The following is a 19,736-nucleotide window of genomic DNA, read 5'->3' as shown; positions in this document are numbered from 1 at the left end:
AGTGACCTCGCAACTACAACAATTAAAAGCATTCAGTTTCTATTTTTAGATGTCTGGTATATGTCTAATGCATGGGTGTGCAGAGCTATGCATAGTTAATTAACGTAGTGCGTCATGCAAACAAAGCACATAAAAATAAAAAAATACAAATTGAATGCATCTAGTTTCTATTTTTACATGTCTGGTGCATGTCTGATGTATAGGTTCATAGGAAGGGACTAGGCTATCTGCCCGAAGGCATTTATAAGCCTAGCCAGAATGTGTTGGCTTTCACCGCCCCCTTAGATTAGTTCCCTGTGCCTCTGTCCAGCAGACCCACTGAAGTAATCCAGGAGGTAAACTTTCTGTTTCCCATCCACTCATCAAGGTTTTTCTTGAAGAGTGTTAGCGAGGAGCTCTGTCTAATGTAGACTGGAATCTTGTTCCAAAGCATGGGAAGTCTCTGGGACAGGAATATTTCCATCCAGCATGTCCTATTTATTGTTGTGGTGAGGTTTAGATTCCTAGATCATGTGGCTTGAGGGGATATGGTTTTCTTTAGGTGGAGCATGTCCATCAATTCTGGGTTGGACATGGCCTTGTATGTCAGGCAGAGATCACCTATTAGTAGGTGGTATGCAACCAAGTACAGCTGGAGTTTCTTCATTTGAGCTGCATAGGGCATCTGTTTGGGGCCAGTGATCCTCTTGGTGAGGTACTTCTGTGGTCTTTCCAGCTGTTGCAGATGTCTTGTAAGGTACATCCCAAATGGGGCGTTGTACTCTGTGATGGGTCTGATGAGTGATGAGTAGAGGGGCACAATGACCTCTTTTGATCTGGATGCGGACCTTGTTGTGATTAGGTGGGCCACATAGAAGGATTTTCTAACCACTTTGGCAATGTGATTATCAAGGGAGAGATTACTATCTACTTGGGTTCCCAGATTCCTTATTACATCTTCCGTATTTAGGGGACTACCACCTATGTGGTAGTTCGTGGGTACTTTGTTTTATCAAAGGGGATGACTATGCACTTTTTGGCATTTAGCTTGAGGCCATAATTTTGACACCAGGTATCCGTCTCAATGATACCCTTTTGGAAGATGTCTGTTTCAGCCGGAGAGTCAATTATAGCCCCTAGATTGCAGTCATTTGGGAACTTGGTCAGCCATAGTCCTCCTGTGCTTGCCTGTACCGCTGAGAAGTATACGCCAAACAGGAGGGGTCCTAGGACTGAGCCCTGGGGAACGCCACTTGTAACCGGTTTAGAGTCGGAACTAGCTCCCGCAACTCTCACCATGTGGGTTCTGTCCATGAGCCAGTTGGCAACCCATCTTGTGACATAGGGGTTTATGTTCAGGCTGGTGAGCTTGTCTATAATACCAGAATAGGGAATGGTGTTGAAGGCCTTTGCGAGGACTAGGAAGGCTGTGTGTACCACCTTTCCTCATCTATAGCCTTGGTAACTGTCTCAAAGAAGTCCACCAGGTTTGGGAGACATGATCTGCCCTTAACAAAGTCGAACTGGGTAGGGTCCAGTGTTTGGAGGATCCTAATGTCTCTGTCACTCAGTGCCTCAGGTCACTCCAAGGCAAGTACAAATATGACTCAGTCATTGTCCATGTTGGTGTGAATGACCTGAGACGTACCTCCCTGGACTACATGAAAAGAGACATAAAGGAGCTCTCTGAGCATGTAGCCCAGGCCGGTATGACCTTGACCTTGAGTAGCATCTTACCCTCACCAAGAATGATGCCACAATATGAAGACAAGATGATCAATTTCAACAATTGGCTTAAGTACTGGTGTCATTCAAAGGGGATCCAATGCCTGTCAGCTTGGGATGATATGCTCGACAAGCCACGATGCTTCGCTAGGGATGGCTTGCACCTGTCACCCTGGGCTTTCAGATATTGGCAAAGGCTCTTGCTACCCCATAGTGCTTTTTTAGGCAAGGCTCAAAAGACAAACCCACCTCCATAGGTATCACAAGGGATAAGAAACTAAGAGTAATGCTACTCAACGCCAGAAGTCTAAACCTCAAGATGCACACACTCAAAACTCTCCTTAGCATGGAGAACATCGATATCTGTGCAGTAACAGAAACCTGGTTCAGGGCTCCCGAGAGCACCCCAGCACTACCAGGTTATACCTCATACCATGCTTTTCGGCTCCAAAACTTGGACCGAACCACAAAAGGAGGGGGAGTATCGATATTCATCAAAGATACCCACACCTCCAGGTTAGTGGCAAAGCACGAAGCATCTGAGACTATCCATGTGCAACTAACAGTGGGTAAAACTGCCTTCCAGTTTATAGCCTGCTACAGACCATCCTCCCAAACCCAGGAACCCCACTTGGCCTTTCTGAGAACACTGGAAAATATGAAGGTCTCTCCAAACACCATTATATTGGGCGACTTCAACTACCCAAACATAGACTGGGAGCATTACTCTAGCTCCAACACCCTAGCCCAAAGGTTCCTAGAATTTATAAACTCAAATGCTATGGAACAACTTGTTACCACTCCCACAAGAGGGGAAAGCATACTGGACCTGATCATCACCAACATGGGGACTCTATGCTCGAGACCAGAAGTGTATCCCTCACTGGTAAGATCAGACCATAAACTAATCTCACTGGATATTCACATCCCGACCCCACCCCCTGCCCAGAAAACCACAGTGAAAAACTTTTCTAAAGCAAATTTCACACTCCTCAAAACCGAGGTGGAATCCTTCAAAGCCCCGGCCTGTGGAAAATAATGCCCAGACCACAGAATCCTTTATAAATGCATTCTATGAACACCTTCAGGAATGCATGGATCATGCGATCCCAAATAAAACCAAGACCCAATCCTCCAAAGGCAGACGTCCTGTCTGGTGGACCCCAGCCATAAACAAACTATACAATAGAAGGAGGAAGCTACTAAATGATAGAGCAAAATCCCAAAAAGGGAAGGCATCACTGATCAGTATTAGCAAAAAACTACGGGCACTCATAAAATTGTCTAAGGCCAGCTTTGAGAGAAAAATTGCACAGGACACTAAGGATAATCACAAGGCTTTCTTTAGTTATGTTAGGAACCTGGGTGGTAATTCCCAGATATGCTCAGAATTAGTCCAAAATGACAGAAAATACACTGAACCCACAGACATTGCCAAAATCCTAGCTGACAGGTTCAGCGTAAACTTCTCCCCCCCTCCCCACCAAAAGGGCAAATATCTATCCCAGCAGAGTGCTGCCCCCCTGACATCTCAGATAATCAGGTAAGATCCGCCCTCTCCAAAGCAAAAAACACAGCATCAATGGGACCAGACGGTGTCCCGGGCTGCGTCCTACATGAACTCCAAGAAGAGCTAAACCCAAACATAAAACTACTGGGTACCTACTCAGCACAGACTCCACGTGGGCCAGCAGAGTAATCCAGGCTGCAGAGAGCTGAATAAGCGACTTTTCTTGATACTAAGTATATTTTTTGTTGCTTTCCACATCTGAATACCTAGCGACTGTATTTCACCTGCCTTTCTGTTACATTGAAGCTGTTTTTACTGCATTTAACTTAATATTGCACTTGGAATCCTTGTTTGTTACTATTTGACTGTATTTGTAGCAAATTCTTCTGTGTAAGCTGTAGTAGCTGATTCATAGCATTTATAAGTGTTTGCTGTACCTGTTTCTGCCTGTTTTGTGAAAAAAAAAAAAAAAAGAAAAAATATCTCTTGTTTTTCCTGCTTTACTAGTTTAGTCCAGTTTCAGAGTTGCTGATTCCTGGGCTTTGATTGTAGTTCCTGTGTACTGTTTCCTTGCCTTATTTGGGGGAGAGGAAGTTACCTTGCTTACCAGTGGGAGTGGGAAGCATTGAGCTGCCTTTTGTCCAGTTTTGTGAGGTTTCAGCCAGTAACTAGTAGTTTATTGGTCGTTTTGGGCCAGTTTCTAGCTTTTCCAGCCCCTGGTATAAAACGCGGTAAACGCGCGTTTTTCAGCTTGTACCTACTCAGCACAGACTCCACGTGGGCCAGCAGAGTAATCCAGGATGCAGAGAGCTGAATAAGTGACTTTTCTTGATACTAAGTATATTTTTTGTTGCTTTCCACATCTGAATACCTAGCGACTGTATTTTGCCTGCCTTTCTGTTACATTGAAGCTGTTTTACTGCATTTAACTTAATATTGCACTTGGAATCCTTGTTTGTTACTATTTGACTGTATTTGTAGCAAATTCTTCTGTGTAAGCTGAAGTAGCTGATTCATAGCATTTATAAGTGTTTGCTGTACCTGTTTCTGCCTGTTTTGTGAAAAAAAAAAAGAAAAAATATCTCTTGTTTTTCCTGCTTTACTAGTTTAGTCCAGTTTCAGAGTTGCTGATTCCTGGGCTTTGGTTGTAGTTCCTGTGTACTGTTTCCTTGCCTTATTTGGGGAGAGGAAGTTACCTTGCTTACCAGTGGGAGTGGGAAGCATTGAGCTGCCTTTTGTCCAGTTTTGTGAGGTTTCAGCCAGTAACTAGTAGTTTATTGGTCGTTTAGGGCCAGTTTCTAGCTATTTCCAGCCCCCTGGTATAAAACGCGGTACACGCGCGTTCTTCAGCTTGTACCTACTCAGCACAGACTCCACGTGGGCCAGCAGAGTAATCCAGGCTGCAGAGAGCTGAATAAGCGACTTTTCTTGATACTAAGTATATTTTTTGTTGCTTTCCACATCTGAATACCTAGCGACTGTACTTTGCCTGCCTTTCTGTTACATTGAAGCTGTTTTTACTGCATTTAACTTAATATTGCACTTGGAATCCTTGTTTGTTACTATTTGACTGTATTTGTAGCAAATTCTTCTGTGTAAGCTGTAGTAGCTGATTCATAGCATTTATAAGTGTTTGCTGTACCTGTTTCTGCCTGTTTTGTGAAAAAAAAAGAAAAAAAAAAAAATATCTCTTGTTTTTCCTGCTTTACTAGTTTAGTCCAGTTTCAGAGTTGCTGATTCCTGGGCTTTGGTTGTAGTTCCTGTGTACTGTTTCCTTGCCTTATTTGGGGAGAGGAAGTTACCTTGCTTACCAGTGGGAGTGGGAAGAATTGAGCTGCCTTTTGTCCAGTTTTGTGAGGTTTCAGCCAGTAACTAGTAGTTTATTGGTCGTTTTGGGCCAGTTTCTAGCTTTTTCCAGCCCCTGGTATAAAACGCAGTAAACGCGCATTTTTCAGCTTGTACCTACTCAGCACAGACTCCACGTGGGCCAGCAGAGTAATCCAGGCTGCAGAGAGCTGAATAAGCGACTTTTCTTGATACTAAGTATATTTTTGTTGCTTTCCACATCTGAATACCTAGCGACTGTATTTCGCCTGCCTTTCTGTTACATTGAAGCTGTTTTACTGCATTTAACTTAATATTGCACTTGGAATCCTTGTTTGTTACTATTTGACTGTATTTGTAGCAAATTCTTCTGTGTAAGCTGTAGTAGCTGATTCATAGCATTTATAAGTGTTTACTGTACCTGTTTCTGCCTGTTTTGTGAAAAAAAAGAAAAAAAAGAAAAAATATCTCTTGTTTTTCCTGCTTTACTAGTTTAGTCCAGTTTCAGAGTTGCTGATTCCTGGGCTTTGGTTGTAGTTCCTGTGTATTGTTTCCTTGCCTTATTTGGGGGAGAGGAAGTTACCTTGCTTACCAGTGGGAGTGGGAAGCATTGAGCTGCCTTTTGTCCAGTTTTGTGAGGTTTCAGCCAGTAACTAGTAGTTTATTGGTCGTTTTGGGCCAGTTTCTAGCTTTTTCCAGCCCCCTGGTATAAAACGCGGTAAACGCGCTTTAGTGCGATTTAGCGCGATTTAGCGCAGAGCTGCCACTGTTGCACACTAGGGCAGCGCCGGTTAGGCAGGTTTAAACTATTTGGGCTACCTAAAGTCCACTCTTCAAATTTTCCCTTAAAACTACCTTCCTCGAACTATACTACTGATCTAATCAGCGTATCCTATAACTAAAAAGATCATCTCCACTTGTCTCCAAGTAGACTATTCTCTATCTGTTAAACCTAGCACTTGCTCCTACAGTACTTATTACCTTGATATGGCACTCTTGTCATAGATAGTACCCCAAAAAGGTAACCCCCCATTTCTCGGTCACCCACGTCCCCCTGAATCTTTTTTAAAGTTTTTGTCTATCCTTCTAGCATGTCGAGGGATCAGTTGCTAGTGTCCTCTCCTGCTCAGCTGGTGAACCTGGGAATACTGAGGCAATGTTACAATTGCCTCATGTACACAGACAACCCTCCTCCTCCCACAAAACACAAATACATGCGAGAGATGCAACTATACGGCCAAACTGGAGGCTGAGCTCTCTCAACACAGGACTGGCAAGACCAGTCAGGAGGAGAAGGTTACCACACACACTATAGACCCAGTCTCACATAGCACCATTACAACCTCAAATCATACACATAAACACACAAAGACATACACGGAGGCTCTGATCAAAAATCTACCAAAACAGCAGAGGCCACCAAAGCAGACACCCAAACAACCACCACCTCAGAACACAACACCTGCAACACATAGACCTCACAGTCAGAGTGTCAAACAGTCACAGCCCTTAAGGCCAAACACAATGCCAGACACACTAGTCATTGGTGACTCCATAGTCAGACACACTGACGTCCCGCTCACCAGACTGAGTAAGGAGAAGGTCACAGTAAGCTGCCTGTCGGGCGCTAGAATCCGCCACATAACGCAAGCACTCAGGTCTCTCAACAGCAAGTACAAATATGACTCAGTCATTGTCCACGCTGGTGTAAACGACCTGAGACGTACCTCCTTGGACTACATGAAAGAGACATTGAGGAGCTCTCTGATTATGTAGCCCAGGCAGGTATGACCCTGACCTTGAGCAGTATCCTACCTTCACCAAGAGTGATGCCACAATACAGAGATAAGATGATCAGCTTTAACAATTGGCTTAAACACTGGTGTCATTCAAAGGGGATCCAGTATCTGTCTGCCTGCGATGACATGCTGGACAAGCCACGCTGCTTCACAAGGGACGGCTTGCACCTGTCACCCCTGGGATTCCGGATATTGGCAAAGGCTCTTGCCACCCCATAGTGCCTTTTTAGGCAAGGCTCAAATTCTAAACCTACCACCCTAGAACACAAAAAGGAAAAACTAAGGGTAATGCTGCTCAATGCCAGAAGTCTAAATCTCAAAATGCACGCACTCGAGGCCCTTCTCAGTATGGAGAACATCGATGTCTGTGCTGTGACAGAAACATGGTTCAAGGCTCCTGAGAGCACCCCAGCTATCAAGTTTTACCTCATATCATGCGTTCCGCCCCAAAATCCGGACAATACCAAGAAAGGAGGGGGGGTACCCATATTCATCAAGGACACCCACACCTCAAGACTGGTGGCAACGCACGATGCATTGGAGACCATCCAGGTGCAATTAACCATAGGCAAGACTGCTCTGCAAATTGTAGCATGTTACAGGCCACCCTCACAAACTCAGGAACCTCACATGACCTTCCTGAAAACACTAGAGGGATAAATGTATCACCAAACACCATCATACTAGGTGACTTCAATTACCCTAATATAGACTGGGAACACTACTCAAGCCCAAACACCCTAGCCCAAAAGTTCCTGGAATTCATAAACTCAAATGCCATGGAACAACTAGTCACCATCCCCACAAGAGGAGATAACATACTTGATCTCATCATCACGAACATGGGAGCACAATGTTCAACACCGTAAGTATACCCCTCACTGGTGAGATCAGATCACAAACTAATCTCGCTGGAGGTCCTCATCCCACCCCCACCTGAAATAAAAAAGACCACAGTAAAGAACTTCTCAAAAGCCGACTTCACACTTCTAAAGACTAGTGTGGTCTCCTTTAAGGCCCCCGAGCCGGCGGAAAACAGTACTCAAGCCACTGAATCACTTACAAACACCTTCTACCAGCACCTGCAGGACTGCATGGATAAGGCAATCCCAAACAAAACAAAGACTCTTAGTACCAAAGGCAAGCGTCCAGTCTGGTGGACCCCAGCCATAAACAAACTCTACAATAAAAGGAGGAAGCTACTACAAGATAGAGCAAAATCCTTAAAAGGTAAGACACCCTTGATCACTATAAGTAAAAAAACTAAGAGCTCTCATAAAATCATCCAAAGCAAATTTCGAGAGAAAAATAGCTAAAGACTCAAAAGACAATCGTAAGGCCTTCTTTAGCTATGTTAGAAACCTAGGAGGAAACTCCCAGATATGCTCAGAACTAGTTCAAAATGATGTGAAGATTACTGATCCTACAGACATTGCCAACATACTGGCTGACAGGTTCAGTGCAAACGTCTCCCCTCCCCAAAAGGAGAGATATCTATACCAAACGATTGCAGCCCCCAAACATCTCCAGCGCCCAAGTGAGAACTGCTCTCTCCAAAGCAAAAACACAGCATCCATGGGACCTGATGGTGTCCCCGGCTGTGTGCTCCACGAACTCAATGAGGAATTAAACCCACAGCTAGGACAGCTGTTTAATCAAAGTCTTACCTCTGGATACGCACCCAGGAGTGGCGCACTGCAACTGTGGTCCCACTTCACAAAGGCGGTGCCTCCACCGACCCTGGAAATTACCGCCCATTAGCTTGACAAGCCTTATCTGCAAAGCCATGGAGAGGATCATAATGGACCTCATAAATAAAGACATAGGAATTTGCAGACTTTGGATCCAACCCAGTTTGGCTTTGTCAAAGGCAGATCATGCCTTTTAAACTTGGTTGACTTCTTCAAAACAGTCACCAAAGCCATTGACGAGGGAAAGGCAGTCCATACAGCCTACCTCGATCTGGCTAAGGCCTTCGATACAATACCCCACTCGGGTATCATTGAAAAACTCATCAGCTTAAATGTTAACCCATACATCACAAGATGGGTTGCAAACTGGCTGAGTGACAGAACCCACAGGGTCAGAGTTGCTGGCGCCATGTCAGACTCATAGCCTGTCACAAGTGGTGTCCCACAGGGCTCAGTCCTGGGCCCACTCTTGTTTGGCATCTACTTTTCCGAAGTACAAGCAAACACAGGAGGGTTATGGCTGACAAAGTTTGCAGATGACTGCAAACTGGGCACCATAGTAGAAAACACATCTGACACAGATATCCTTTAGAAGGGTCTCACAGAAACGGATAACTGGTGCCAGAGCCACGGCCTGAAGTTAAATGCCAAAAAATGCATAGTCATACCCTTTGGGAAAAACAAGGTTACCCCTAGCTACCAAATAGGTGGAAATCCACTGAGCACAGAAGAAGTTATCAGGGACCTGGGGACCCAGGTTGATAGTAGTCTGTCATTCAACACCCATGTAGCTAAAGTAGTTAGGAAGACCTTCTACATTGCCCACCTTATCATGAAGGGATTCTCATCTAGATCAAGGGAGGTCATAGTCTCCCTTTACTCATCACTCATCAGACCAATGATTGAGTACAATGCCCCATTCGGGATGTATCTGACCCGACACTTGCAGCAGCTGGAGAGGCCACAAAAGTTCCTCACCAAAAGGATAAAGGGTCTCAAAGATCTGTCCTATGCTGCCCGACTGAAAGAACTCCAGCTCTATTCAGTCGCTTACCGCTTGCTCAAAGGTGACCTTTGCCTAACATACAAGGCCATGTCAAACCCAGATTTGATGAATATGCTTCACCTCAAAAAATATAGATCCATCAGAGCCACAAGGGCGGGAGACTTAAACCTCAACACGGCTATTAATAGGACGTGCTGGAGGGATAGATTCATCACCCAAAGACTCCCTATGCTGTGGAACAAAATCCCGGTACATGTGAGGCAGAGCACCTCGCTGGCCTTGTTCAAGAGAAATCTTGACCAATGGATGGGAGATCGCAGATATACCCCAGGGATTACCTCAGTGTCACTGCTCGACAGAGGCACAGTGAAATAATGGGTATAGTTCCCCATACTAAAGGGGTGGCGTAAGCCACAAAACGATGGGCTAGGCTTGTAAATGCCCTCGGGCAGATAGCCTAGTATGAACCTATGAACCTATGAACCTACTGTTCAATTTCAGCCTTACTACAGGATATGTGCCCAAAGAGTGGCGTACAGCAACAGTGGTCCCTCTCCATAAAGGTGGTGCCTCAACGGATCCTGGAAACTATTGCCCCATAAGCCTGACTAGCTTGGTCTGCAAAGCTATGGAAAGGATCATCATGGACCTCATAAATAAAGATATTGGGGACCTACAGACACTGGATCCTACCCAGATCGGCTTTGTTAAGGGCAGATCCTGCCTCTTAAACCTGGTTGATTTCTTTGAAACAGTCACCAAGGCCATTGACGAGGGGAAGGTGGTCCACACAGCCTACCTGGACCTCGCAAAAGCCTTCGAATCAATACCCCACTCGGGCATTATAGATAAGCTCACCAGCTTAAATATAAACCCCTATGTCACTAGATGGATTGCAAACTGGCTCAAGGACAGAACCCACATGGTTAGAATTGCTGGAGCCATGTCAGACTCCATACCAGTTACAAGTGGTGTCCCACAAGGCTCAGTCCTGGGACCTCTCTTGTTCGGTATATATTTCTCTGAGGTACAGGCCAACACAGAAGGACTGTGGCTGACCAAGTTCGCAGATGACTGCAAACTGGGCACTATAATCGACTCTCTAGCCGACAAAAGCATCCTCCAAAAGGGCCTCATAGAAACAGACAACTGGTGCCAGAGCCATGGCCTCAAGCTAAATGCCAAAAAGTGTATAGTCATCCCCTTTGAAAAAAACAAAGTGCCCACAAATTACCACATAGGTGGTAATCCATTAAGTACAGAAGAAGTAATTAGGGACCTGGGGATCCAAGTTGATAGCAATCTCTCATTTGACAACCACGTGGCCATAGTGGTTAGAAAAACATTTTATATAGCACACCTAATCATGAAGGGATTCACATCTAGATCAGGGGAGGTCATCGTGCCTCTTTACTCATCCCTCATCAGGCCCATAATTGAGTACAATGCCCCTTTTGGGATGTACCTTACCAGACACCTGCAGCAACTGGAAAGACCCCAAAAGTACCTCACCAAGAGGATCAAAGGGCTCAAACAGATGCCATATGCTGCCCAGTTAAAGAAACTCCAGCTCTACTCAGTGGCATACTGCCTGTTCAGAGGCGATCTGTGCCTGACGTATAAAGCCATGTCCAACCCGGAATTAATGGACATGCTGCACCTCAGAAAATCCAAATCCCATCGAGCTACGCTGAGAGACTTGAACCTCAGCACTGAAATAAATAGGACATGCTGGAGGACAGATTCATAACCCAGAGGCTCCCTTCACTCTGGAATAAAATCCCAGTCCAGGTTAGGCAGAGTCCCTCATTGACTCTCTTCAAGAGGAATCTTGATGAGTGGATGGGAGATCATAGGTTTACCCCAGGTATCACTTCTGTGTCACTGTTAGACAGAGGCACAGTATACTAACCTCGAAAAAGGGCATAGCAAAATAAATTTAAAATGGGTGGCGAAAGCCAAACACATTCTGGCTAGGCTTATAAATGCCCTAGGGCAGATAGCCTAGTATGAACCTATGAACCTATGAACCTATGTTAATGAGTTCCATGATGATGCGCTCCATAGCCTTGCAGACCAAGCTAGTCAGGCTTATAGGGTGATAGTTCCCGGGGTCTGTTGTGGCTTCACCTTTGTGGAGTGGAATAACTGTTGCTGTGCACCACTCTATGGGTATGTAGCCTGTGGAGTGGCTGAGTTTTAACAGTGTGTTTAGGTGAGGGGTTAGTTAGTCTTTGAGCTCGTGTAGGACACAGCCTGGGACACCCTCCAGTTCCATTGATGCTGTGTTTTTAACTTTGGAGAGGGCTGTTTTAATCTGAGTGTCTGAGATTTCAGGGTCTCTACATTCTTCTGGTATGGTTATGGGCCTGTTTGGGGGTGAGAGGGGTGAAGTTTGCAATGAACCTGTCTGGCAGGATGTTGGTGATATCGGTCAGTTCAGTGTATTTTGTGCCATTCTGCACTAACTCTGAGCAGATCTGAGCATTGCCATTTAGATTCTTGACATAGCTAGAGAATGCCTTGTGGTTATCTTTGGAGTCCTTGACAATTTTTCTTTCGAAGCTCGACTTGGATAATTTTATGAGGGATTGTAGTTTCTTGCTGATACTGATCAGGGATGTCTTCCCTTCTTGGGATTTTACTCTTTTCTGTACTAGTTTCCTCCTTCTATTGTATAGCTTGTTTATGGCTGGGGTCCAACAGACTGGTTTCCTTTTGTTGGAGGAGTGAGTCTTGGTTTTACTTGGGATAGCACGATCCATGCATTCTTGTAAGTGCCCATAGAATGCATTAGTAAAGGATTTTGCAGCTTGGACAGCTTCATCCTTTAGCATAGAGGCTTTGAAACTTTCCTCCTTGGTCTTAAGTAATGTGAAGTTTGCTTTTGAAAAGTTTTTCACGGCATTTTCCTTGTCAGGGAGTGCAGGTGGAATGTGGTTATCCAGAGTGATTTGTTTATGGTCAGATCTAATCAGTGAGGGGTTGACCTCCGGTGTGGAACACTGGTCACCCATGTTGGTGATGACCAGGTCCAATATGTTGTCACCTCTGGTGGGAGTGTTGACCAGTTGATCTAAGGCATTTTAGTTTATAAATTCTTGGAAATGTTGGGCAAGGGAGTTAGTACTTAAGTAGTTCTCCCAGTTAATGTTTGGGTAATTGAAATCACCCAATATTAGGGTGTTTGGTAGGACCTTTATGTTTTCCAGTTTTTCCAGAAACGCGGACTGGGGGTCCTGGGACATGGTGGGTGATCTGTAGCAAGCTACAATTTGAATTGCAGTTCTGTCCATTGTTAGTTGCGCATGGATGATCTCTGAAGCATTGTGCTGTGCCACTAACCTGGAGGTGTGGGTTTTCTTGATGAATATGGATACGCCCCCACCTTTTGTATTTCGGTCCGGGTTCTGTGGCCAAAAAGTATGGTATGAGTTGTGGCCTGGTAGTGCTGTGGTGCTCTCTGGAACCTTAAACTAGGTTTCTGCTACTACACATATATCGATTTTCTCCATACTGAGAAGTGCCTCGAGAGCATGCATTTTGAGGTTTAGATGTCTGGGATTGAGTAGCATTACCCTCAGTTTTTTGTTACTTCTGATATTTATGGTGGTGGGTTTGTCTTTTGAGCCTTGCGTAAAAAAGGCACTATGGAAGTGGCAAGAGCCTTGGCCAGTATTTGAAAGCCTAAGGGTGACAGGTGAAAGCTGTGTCTAGTGAAGCAACGTGGCTTGTCAAGCATGTCATCCAAGGCAGACAGACTGGATCCCCTTTGAATGACACCAGAAACTTAGCCAATTGTTGAAATTGATAATTTTTTTTCTTTATACCATGGTATCATTCTGGGTGAGGGCAGGATGCTACTCGGGGTCAGGGTCATACCGGCCTTGGCTACATGATCAGAGAGCTCTTCCATGTCTCTTTTCATATAGTCCAGGGAGGTATGGCTCAGGTCATTCACAACAACATGGACAATGACAGAGTCGTATTTGTACTTGTTTTGGAGTGACCTGAGTGCTTGTATTATGTGACGGATCCTGGCACCCGACAGGCAGCTAACAGTAACCTTCTCCTTATTCAGCCTAGTGAGTGGGACGTCAGTGTGCCTGACTATAGAGTCACTTATTACTAGTTTGTTGGGTATGTTATTTTTCCATAAGGGCTGTGATTGCATGGCACCCTGGTTTTGTGAAGTATGTGATTCATGGTTTGTGTTGGGGGTGGAGGTTGCTTAAATGTCTGCTTTGGAGGTCTCTGTTGCTTTTGCAGATTTTTATTTAGAGCCTCCGAGTATGTTTTTGTGTATTTATGTGTGTTGTTTGCCGGTGCTGGTTTAATGGGTCTTTGTGAGACTGATGGTGTGATGCAAGTATTTCTCTTCTCCTCTTGACTGTCTGATCCAGTCTTGGGTTGAGAGACCTTAGCCTCTAATTTGGCTGTATAATTGCATCTCTCACATGTATTAGTGTTTGGTGGTAGGAGGAGAGGGTTGTCTGTGTACATGAGGCAGTTGTAACATTGCCTCAAAATGCCCAGATGCACCAGTTGGACTGGAGAGTGTACCTGAAACTGCCCTTTGGACATGCCTGGATAGGTGCAGTGAACTGTTTTACTGATTGGCTGGTAAGGTTGAATAGAGAGCATTGTCCTTCTGTACAGTATAGGGGGTCTAGTCCTAGGGTTTATAAGTGCTTGCTATAAGTTTTGAGCAAGTGCCAGGCTGAGAAATGAATGGCTTGAGTGCTTAAATTGAAAGTTTGTCTAGTTCCAAGGAAAAAATTGAAGAGGAGACTTTGTGGAGCCGGGAATAGTTATACCATAGGTAACCGGCACTGCCCTGCGTGCAAAATCGGGAAAATGCGTTTTTTATAACAGGGAAATGAAAGAGATAGATATTAGCCCAAAATGGCCAATAAACTACTAATTTCTGGGCTGAAATCACTCCTCCAGGTACAGATAGGCTGCTCAAAGCTCCCCTCTCTCACAGGTGAACAGAGAAACTTCCTTATATCCAAGTAAGGTATGAGCAAACAGAGATTTGTAACACAGCCCTGAATTCAGCACTGACCTGAAAACTGGACTATAGCTTAGAAAGGCGGGAACAAGTATTTTTTTTTTCCATAAAATAAAGCAGATACAATCAAAAAATCCTTTAAATGCACAGAAAAGGACATGTATTGTTATATATCTCAGATCAGAGTTATAGTCAAAGCCCTTAGTAATAAAGTAGGAAGAAACACAAATACAGTAAAAGCAGATGAATAAAGTGTACATTTTTTTACATATATATTAAACAATAGAAAACGAACAAACTGATTTAAACAAGTTACCCAATTAACCAGAAAAAAAGCTTAAAAGTGAGCCCTGTTCCAGCAGTCTTCAATCAGACATGTTCTAACTGTGCACTTCTGCCACTATGGTGTAGGGGAACCTTCTCCAACAAAAAGATGGCCTGGATCAGTGCTCAAGTTATACAAACAAAGCTAGATTCAGCAGGCCTGAATCTGGTCTAAGCTACAGCAACAAGGCGCACCAATTTCAGAAAGAAGCAGTTCAAATAAGCAGGCACAATAAGCCTGTGATGAGAAATTCCCAGCTCAGAAGGGCAGAATCCAGCCTCTCCTCCCACAAGAGTGCAGACCACAAACCTTCTTAATGTAGAATAACTGGCCTGAAGCCCAAGTGCTTAAACCAGAACTAATACACTTTTAGAATAGCAGACACTGAGCCTTCAGTCAGCAATTCCCAGCTTAGAAGGATGCAAGCTACCTGTCCTGCCACAACAGTGCAGACCATATACCTTCTTAATGTAAAACAACTGGTATGAAGTCCAAGTGCTTAAACCAAAAGACTTAGAATAACAGTTACAATTTAATCAGGCCACTACCAAGCAGCAATAAATGCAGCAGAATAAATAAAACTGAGTACTTTTAAGAAGAGGCAAAAGCAAAATAAAGTAGGAAGAAACACAAATACAGTAAAAGCAGATGAATATAAAGTGCAATTTTGTTTTGTTAGTAAAGTGCAAGGAGAGAGGAAGGAAAACCTAATTTTGTTGGCCTTCTAAAATCATCTTTCTGTATTAAGTAGAATGAACACTAGACTCAGAATATGATCTCACTGTACTCGGTTAAGTGAGCAAATGAGATGGACCCAGGAGGAGTGTTCAAATACAGACTTACAGGAGGGGCAGGCAATTCCAGAGCCACCAACACTAACACCAAGATAAGAACAGGGAGAGTTGGTGGGGAACTAACTGCAGAGAGACACACAGCACACTATTCAGTGAAACAATTAGGTATCAGAACAAAATAAAATGCAGTACTTTTAAAACTGCAAGTAGCTAAATAATGTGTCACATTGCACAAACAAGCACATAGAAGTAAAAAAAGAACTTAAAATAAATCCAAATTAGTGAAATAAATTGTCTTGTACCCCCTTCAGTCAGGTTAACAGGATAACAGGTATGTGGGTATGCTGTCGGTGTTACACAGATTCAATATCTGTATTGTTCTGACCTCCCTTAGGCACACTGCACCTTTAATATGCATAGCGTGCGGCTGAGGGAAGATCATGGCCATGTGCATGGATACATTCCGTGTAGGCTTTACATGTTTTTTCTTTCCCTCATTCCATCATATTCTTTCCAATAATATCCATTCAGCACATCCTCTTCTTTTTATGCCTACAAGAATGCTTTCTTTACATATCTAATTCCAGATTTTGATTTTCTTTGACCTTTTAAATTGTAAAAAAAAAAAAAAATTCTGTTGTTTCTATTTGATTGCAATACATACACAGCCTTGATGAATCACTTGAAGACAAACTGTTTAAAAACACACAAACCAAGGCAGCAGCTGATGCAGCAAAATTGGTGGAGCAAAACTTCTGCAAACCAGCACACCAAAGAAACCCACTAAGATCCAACAACAAAAATCACTTGTAGATCACTAAAGCCAATAACTCTGCTGGTGAAGCACTATTCTCTTGTGCCATAGCCAAATTATGGAACTCACTCCCACCCACAATTACTTCCGTACCATCATGCACCCACTTCAAAACTTTACTAAAAGCGCACCTAAAAACATGCTGGCTATGCCCTTGCAACTCCCACTCTAATATCATCCACCCCATCCAACCACTACCTTTCTCTCCACTCCACTAACTACATTGATTATAGCAAGCTCAGATGCTCATAAGCATAGTACTTATTATACAGCAGGAACTTCTCATTGTAACATTTGTTAATGTCTGTTATGTACTTCACAGATAAAGATTCTAGTTGTCTACTGATGTACTATGTTCTTCATCTGTAAATATGTTGTAAGTAATTGCTATGTTAAATTGTTAATCGCTATAAAATCCAATGTAACTACTGTCTGTTTATTTTACTGTGGAGCTTTTCTCCCCGGGCCTCCGCTGAAAATGGACCTATGTCCAGTCGGACACTCCCGGTCAACAAATTTAAATAAATAAATAAATAAATAAATAAACCAGGTAATCTTGTAAAAACATAGTTCAATAATCCACAAAGTCAGAGTTTCACATACACAGCCTATCAGACATTATCTTATATAGCATATTCTGTTTTACCAGTAATTTATTGATCAATATTCTTCATAAAAAGTCCTGACATTGTTTTAACAAACAAAAATCTTGACCTTACATACATACATGCATACAAATATTTCAAGCATGGGTATTAATACCCTTCTAGCTTGCCAATATACCAGAACACTTGTTCCCATAATAAGTATCCAAGCTGTTCTTAAAAATGTCTAAACTACTACTTGCTTTAATGTAAATTGGTAATCTCTCCCATGCATCAGCTACTCTGTCAGAGAACCAATTAGTACACTTCTCATTCCTATAGATTCTTCAACATAGATTGTTTGATGATTCTCTGGCACTTTTTCATAACCCCAAACATTCCCAGAGGTAGTTGTCTCTAAATGCCCTAATAACTTGAATCAAATCTCCTCTTAGATATGTATAAGAACACTGTACAAGTTCAGACATTTTAGTTTTCATAATAACTTAAATTTCCAATCCATGGATGCCCTTGGTATATTTCTGCTGTACTCTTTCCAGTTTACTCATGCTTGTTTTCTTATAAGGTTTCCATATTGCTATTCCATACTCAAGTTTGGGTCTAATGTAAAGAACAAACAATGACTTCATCATTTTTGATTTCTTAGACTTTATAAATCTTTTTATGCAACCTATAGTTCTATAACTATCATTAACCAATTGGTTGATATGATTAGAAAATTGCATAACTGAATCTACCCATAAACCCAGGTCGCTAAATGAATCTACAGTTTCAATCACTGTGTGCTATAATAAATATTCACCTTTCAATTTATGTCTACCAAATCTCATATGCTTAGTTTTTGATGTATTTATCAGTATTTTATTTTCCTGTGCCCAAATGGTCAATTTAGTTAAATTATTTTGCAGACATGCCTTATCTGTAACGCATGTAATCAGTTTACCCAATTTTAGGTCATCTGCATATAGACTGTAGATTATACCTCAGATGAAAAAGTTTGGTCTGAAGATAGAATCTAAACAAATAAAGGCCTAGGACAGAGCCCTGTGGGATACCCTGACTGTAACCAAAAACTTCACCTGCCAGTTGCTGTATGATATTTGTCATGTCCTATTTTCAATCCATGCAGCTATCCATCTTATCAAGAGTACATCAATACCTAGTTGTAATTTATTGATCAATGTTTTGTGTATGACCCTGCCAAATGCTTAAGTTAAATCTATATAAATTATGTCACAGCACACTTTTCATTCATAGCTGTTATTATACTGTTATAGAACATTATGTTACAGGTGATACTAGATCTGTTTTCAACATATGCATGCTGATATATGGTTTAAAGTCCCAACAATCCAGTTCTGACAATAACTTATTCAATATTACCTTCTTCATTATTTTTCCACATTATGAAAGTAGATTTAAAGGTCTATATGACTCTGGGTTTGTCCTACTCCCCTTTCCCTTGAAGACAGTTTTAATAAGCATGTCTCCAAATTTGTGGAATCTCCCCATATTTATATGACCTAAAGAATAATAGATATAATGGTACCATAAGTACTTGCTGTAGTGTTCTCAGGTCATTGTTACTAATTCTGTCTCCTCCCTATGCTTTGTTTGGAACCAGTTTGCTCAGTTTTTTTTTCAATATAATCTAATTTGATTCCAGTATATGGGGTTACCTGGATGTCACCAGGACAACTTATCACCTCTTTTGTGGAGCCAAACTGAATTGCATAAGATTTTGTAAATATATCTATAATCTAAATACACAAAGTACTACTAGGTGTATAAATGAAGTATTTGGCCAAAAACACAAGTAAATACTGACCAGCAAGAAGACCAATACTCCAACCATAGGCAAATAAGTCTCAGTCCATCCAAATTGAAGTAAAAACAGCTTTAATCTTCCATAGAACTCAGATGAAACAAGGTTAGTGCTTTCATGGTTGTATCACACCACTTCATCAGACCATAAAAGTGTATAGCTGTGGTACCATATAAATATATTCAACAATTAACTACAATCAATCAATAAATGAACAATTATTCAATCAAGAACTAAAATCAGCGTATGTCCTTATTATGTATACTTCAAAATGCATCTATTACACTTCATGTGGTAATGGATACACAGTTTTATAATGAAAGCATGTTTAATATGTTGCAGGATAAAAAAGTATATTCACCTATAGACAATGTGAAACCGAATAATATTATTAAAGATGTGGAGAAAACTGTATATGACAGCTTATTAGAAGGAATGATAGACAAAAGTTTGTATGAATTCTTCTCAGTAGCCAAACCATTGACACCTGTTATAAATGGCCACTGACACCTGTTATAAATGGAGTACCGAAAATTCATAAGCACCCATGCAGGCCTCCATTAAGACCCATAGTATCAGGAAGAAACTGGGTAATGGAACCTTTATCCATTTACATAGAAAAAAAATTGAGAACCATAGTGGATAAGAACCTTTATGCTTTGAAAGATACTAAGCAATTTCTTCAAGACTTACATGAATTCATGGAAAGCACAGAAGAGGATAGCACCAATCTGATATTAGTAACAATGGATGTGTGCTCTTTATTCACATCAGTACCAAATAGTATTGGTGTAGATATGTTAAGAGATTATTTGTTAACAGATG

Source organism: Protopterus annectens, chromosome 4.part0 (assembly GCF_019279795.1).
Source record: "Protopterus annectens isolate FY-2018-M chromosome 4.part0, PAN1.0, whole genome shotgun sequence".
Taxonomy (NCBI): Eukaryota; Metazoa; Chordata; order Ceratodontiformes; family Protopteridae; genus Protopterus; species Protopterus annectens.
Note: the sequence above shows the minus strand (reverse complement) of the source record.